We start from the raw sequence: 6,334 nt of genomic DNA on the forward strand, positions 1-6,334 counted from the left end.
TACGACATGTGCAGAATCGAATACATTACGTTATACACGGTAATACAAATCGTATTGCTCAATCGTTCGGAACATCGTGTGTACATGAGCGTGTGTACGTATTACATGTATATTTATATATTTATAGATTTATGTATGTATGTATGTATGTATGTATGTATGTATGTATGTATGTATGTATGTATGTATGTATAAAGAGAGAGCTGGTATGACGGGGCTACGTGTGGATGTGTGGGATGTATGTCAATGTGTGTACGTGTGCATGAATGATATAGATGTGCTGGAATGTGAACGTGTGTGGTTGCGCGGAATCGTAACTCTCTCCGCAGCGAGTTTTACGGTCGAAGGGAGGGTCGAACGAGATCGATACGTCTGTCCTCGATTCTCCTATTCCTCCCCCTTTTTTTTCCTCTTCTATATTTTCGCTCTTTTTCTACTCTTCTCCCCTCATCCCTAACGATTATGACCCACGAGAAGCTTCGTGTCGAGAAACTGACGCGCGCCTGTCACGGTTCCATCGAAATCCCCGTTTCGCCTTTTAGCACGCTCCGCCATTTTATGTCTCCTCATCCCCCCCCCGTCCGCTGCAACACCGCTAGAATTCTATTTCAACTTTTCATCGACAACCGTAATATTCATTACGAGAAGAAGAGGGTGCCGAACGATTCGGCAGCCGATTGACGGCGGTTACGCTTCCTCTTTCGACTCGATTCGATTCGACCCCGAGGGGTATACTCGCTGTTACGCAGTTCACCTACCATGGAGGCTCGAAGGAAAATCGAGTTTAGATCACCGGATTATTTTCATCACCGGAGGTTGTCGACTTGATCCGCGAAAATTTCGATATAAATTCTCCTTTGACGGTATTGATCGAGAACGATCGATCAGCCAAAAAAAAAACCGTCGAGTTGTATTTCATACATATATTCATATAGACACGTCAGACATCGTCGCAATGCAATCCGGGAATTCCCGAGTTTCTTGTTAGGTGCCATTCCGTTTCGACGGAGTCACGCCCGGGACGAGCCGCAGCTTACTTATCAATTTTCTTCTTCATTCTTCCTACGTGTTCAAGGATAAGACTTCGATTCATTTTATTCGGAACTTCATATTGAAAGTATCTTATCAAAGTTGTTTTTGTGGATTCTTTCCTTTGCGATTCATAACGCTAAAGGATCAGGCCGTCCCTTGATGGGCCTTCTGCGGTCCCGAAGTGCTCCATAAACTCTTGAAAGTTCTTCCACGGGCTTTAACAGGACAATGTCCTAAGGGACCCCGGAATCTCTTCTTGAACAGCTTCCCATGGGCCCTAACGGATCGCAGAGATATTTGAAGGGCCTTCCATGATCCATAATAGATCCCAGAAGGTCTTGAAACGCCTTTCGTAGGCCTTAAGAGACAGGAAGATTCTCCAAGGTTCCAAGTCCGTAGGTTCCAAGGTAATAGAAATGTCCATCGAAGGGCTCTTATAGGCCTCAGAAAACTAAAGTAACATTTTAGAAGGCCTCGAAGTGAATTGGTACTCAAGTGGTAATTAACAAGTCGGTAATTATTTATTAGTATTTCGTCGACTATCTTGTAAATGCGATGTTGTACTAGAAGTTTACTAATTCCTTGACTCTTTGCACTTCATATTTTGGATAACAGCTGGCATGTGAATTCGTGCAATTCTCGTAGGATTGCGCGAGCTGTTGCGAAATTATGCCGAATTTTCCAACGTTCCGTGGTCGGCTACGAGACAACCGCGGCCCGGGCTGATATTTTTTCGACGCGATCGACGCTCGAGATTGCATTCGAACCCGCCGCGACCGTGATCAAACGGGCAGCCGCGCGCGGCCAACGATATTACCGGAATGCTCGGTACTCGAAATGAATTTTTGCCGGTTTCCTATGGCCGCATTTCGCTAACGAATATCGAGGCGACAACGTGCAGCGACATTCACGCGTCAGCCTGCGGAAGAAATATAGGAAACTCGTTGCATGAAAATGCTCTGGAGTCGAGCGTTGCACTCGCCACGACTGATGCTGAATAATTCACCTCGACTCGCGACGGCATGTAAACGGTGGAAATTAATGGAAAAATTTAATCCGGCCGCGTTTAATGTTAATTTTCTCGCGTGATGTTTGTCCTACGACCGCCGATGAACAATTTTTGGCTATTTCACTCGGTTACCATGTTGATATAATTGTACAATGAGTTAAAAATAAGGATCGCTATACCTACCCAAATTTCTCGTAACGTTCATACTCTGTTATTCACTCTTGATACCATACAAAGCCTACGATTCGAGATGTAGCTATTCGTATCGTGTGCATTTCACTTGATAATGAAGGAATAGAAATCTGAAACTAAGATCTTTGCATCAATAAGACAACGTTAATGTTACTTCTGTTTCTTTTCTTTTTACCGAATAACACAGATAACACTAATCCGGGATGAAATCGTTGCACCACTTTGAAGCATACCATTTTCAATTCATTGTTAAACGAATTAGAATTCCCTTAATTGATATCACGATCTGCGAGGAATCGTTGAAATCAATCGATCCTTAAATGTACTGAAAGAGTTTCGGATGATTAATCAACTTTGTTAGAAATTTAATATGCACCTGAGATACGGCTCGAGAAGAGCGTGTGAATTGTAATTACCGCGGAGCGTTTACCACCGGTTATGCGTCGGTTTAATCAACGCGCTCGCGATTCTTCGCGTCATACCGCGTGGACAAGCTGGGACGAACCGGGACGAGCGAGGACGAGCGAGGACGAGCCGTAAATTCGCGGCACGACGGAGAACCGTAAGCGGAAATGGCGCGGGTACTCGGCTGTGGTTGCGAGATGGTAATTAGTGGTCGGCGGAAAGGAGACGGTAGCTCCCTGGCCGTGGCAAATGAAAAATAAAGCTCGGGAAATAGATTCGCTCGCGTAACGTGGCCCGCGACGACCGACGAAACCTACCGCTTCTCCGCTTTTATCGCGAACCCTTGACTCACGGTTTTAATTCGGGCGGCCCTTTTCACTGTGAACTCAGGGAGCGGTGAACATAAAAATCGCGATGTTTTTAAAAAGAGAACGAGCACAGAGGGTGCAGATTAATTTCTTAATTTTAGAAAGAATGAGCGAGATGTTGGATTGAACGCATTCTTTCTTCGCTGTATAATATCGTAGATTTCCGGAAATTCCACAACTTGGAGGGCACAGACACCGAACCTTGTATTCCGTACGGAGATTCATTTCTCACATTGATTGAAATATTTCAATTGATCCGAGGCGAAAATTAATCGTGTCTGTATCCGGACGTGTCCATAGCATCATTCCATAGAGTGGAAAATATAGATTATTCAAATCCGCATGCTTGCCCGGCGATGCGCATCCACAGATTCCCGATTTGGCGTCTTCAAACATTCATGCGCATTCCGATCGGGATCGCTAAAATTGCAATGAAACTATTCGCATCGACGCTGATAATAATCAACGAACCTGAATTATTCTAGTCTGACAGGGGTGAAACGTAAGGGGTCAGTGACTTTGTAGAGAGCCGGACAACCGGAGGAACAGCGACGCGACACGATCGTTCGTGGGCATTGTTGAACCGACTGAGCCGCATTAGCGTTAACTAATTGAATCCTCGCGCGCCAATAACCGTTGCTTGTACCACGCTAATAATTATCACGTTCGGTTGCCGCGTGCGTAACTTATCGTTAATTGTTGCCGGAATCCTTTGTACCTTGATCGAAACGCTCTAAACTTTCGATCGCGGTGAAAAGTGTATTGTTAAAAATAATGAATCACCGACACGCGGACTTTGCCGAAACGACGAATAATGTATGGACATATGTATATACGTGTTTCCTGTTCGGCCATGTTCGTTACGGTTCAACCGTCGGGATGATCAGGAAGTTTCTCATTAATAAATAAACCGACTTTTCGAGCGAAACTCGAAAGCCGATGCTACCACACGGTGCCCGCTAGACCGCTATATAAATATTTAACTTTTAGTTGGCTAATTATTTTTCGAGGTGGGGCCGGGAGGTGGGGGCTATGGATCAAGATTGATCGATGGCTGGCTAGGCATACTGGCGTTTCTTAGCGGTGGTACACACGAATAAGGTACGAGCAGCTCAGGGGGGACCACACGGAAAGCTTTGAATATGGTAAACTTCGGGTTCTGACCCGGAAGGTATAAATGCACTCGACTGTGCACCGATACCGTGCAATGTAAGCTCCAGAGCTTAGGGAACTACCGTCCCACTCCGCATCCGTATTACATCTAGGTATGCGTTTCACACAAACGAAATTCGCGCACGAAGAGCAAAGGAAACGCGTGCAAGGGCTCGCGGTTATCGCTGTTGTACAATTGCTGCACAGGAAACAATATCAGGGGGACACCGAACCGAAAACAGAGAGGGCAGAACATAAAAAAAAGGCCGAACACACTCCCGAACGACCGGTTGCGGATCAACAATCCGCGTGTTTTACAGGGCGCGGCCGTTGTCCGTCGGTTCTCGAAGAGACAGTTCGATTCTCGTCACGCGGACCGTCGTTACGCAAATAGCGATTATCCCCGTTTTGCCTACAATAACAACATCCCTTTTCAGCGGAACGACGCGTGGCGTCGAGTCGCACTCGCCGAAGCGATTCCTGCGACTCGTTACATGCCAACAGCCGGGAAGAAAAGTTTCACTGTCGATGCGATTTCGTGGCACGCGCGTTTCAATCGGAACTCCAACCGTTCGGGTGAACCTATTTCGTGGGATTCACGGAACAAAAGTTTCGCTCTCCAGGGGTTGCTCGCCGTCTGCGCGTCAACTCTTCCGTTTCCGGTTCCACCGCGTTTTCGAGGGACATTGTCTTCCGGTACACGGGCTTCAACCTGTGTAGCGTTATTCAACCCTCCGAACGTGTTACCGTGCTTTAAAGATGTACACGTTGGACGTTCGGACTGTGTAAGTTACATTTTAGCTGAGGCGACTCTTGATGCGATACCGATTGATAAAATGACTAGATATTGTATTCAAAGTAAAATACGTGTACTTAATGAATTACATATTTAGGATAGCCTGTATGTATTTCTCGTAAGGGTTTGTACTCCAATGAAACATTTCAATGGAAAATTTTAAAAATATGATCATACCGTTAAAAGTTCAGTAAGGAGCAGACGTAGCGCGGTTATATTTGCTCATGGTCGTCGAATCGATCCACGTGGGATTGAACCGCGTATATTTTCCCGAATGTTTTCGCGAAGTCGCGAGCAATTGAATTTCCAGCGAACGAATCCGCGAATCAATCGTGGAGGTGAGTAATTGCGCTATCACGAACGTTTCGGATGCGTGGCCCGCGTAATTCCATTGCGGTGGACACTGATCCCGCCACTATCGACAGCCACACGAAGAACGATCCGTCGTGCCACGCCGCGCCACACCGGCAAAAATACGCCTCGCCTGGGAACAAAATCGCAAGTCTTGTCGCGAACCGATCGATTCGCCCGCGAATATTTTCCACCTCGATCCCGCGCGCGTATCTACTCCATCCAGTCCCAATATTTTGTCGGGAAAGTTTAATTGCCTGCCGCTTGAGACCGCGTCGCTCGAGCGACCGTGTTTGCGCTTCGAAGAATAAAAAATTGCTATACACCCGCTTCGCTTTAGAGTATTTGCGCAGAGGATAAATAAGAGTTCCACATAGATCAATCGAAGTTTCAAGCGTGGAACGATTTGCACTCGCGATTTGATCGTAGACTTTTTATTCGTAGGTTTCCAGGCGATGAGTTCGAACAGGGGAGGAAGAAACCGAGTCTAATTAAATTTTAATTTGATGTCGGTAATGAGAAAGGAAATTCAATGAATGTCCGATATTACGCAAGTCTCTTATTTCTGTATTAAAACACGGTGAACAGAATGTAGCTGCGTCTACAAGTAGACACGGAGCTTCTTTGCTTTTTTTCCTTCTCTCAAAATTCTTCCCGTATCCATCGGTTTACAGTGTCGTGGATGTATGTATATCCGCAATAAATTCATTATCGATTATCGGGGAACAGAGTCGAGCGAAAATTTTCGCGACGCGGATTCGGGATAACGCGACAGCCGCCAGCACGGGGAGTAGAGATTAAAACGTGAAAAATTCTCGGTGCGTCAATCGGTCATACGTCGCGCATACCAACGATTGAAGTGTCAAATTAATCCGGGAAAAGTACAACAAATTCATCGTGCAACGCAAAACATCGGAAAATAAAAGCCGTGGGTCGATTCCGACGCAACACCATATGCCCTAGAAATGATTTCGCGATGTAACACCATCGACATACGTGGAAAAACGAGATTCGAGGATAAAATAAAGG

Source organism: Dufourea novaeangliae, unplaced genomic scaffold (genome assembly GCF_001272555.1).
Source record: "Dufourea novaeangliae isolate 0120121106 unplaced genomic scaffold, ASM127255v1 scaffold7, whole genome shotgun sequence".
Classification (NCBI taxonomy): domain Eukaryota; kingdom Metazoa; phylum Arthropoda; class Insecta; order Hymenoptera; family Halictidae; genus Dufourea; species Dufourea novaeangliae.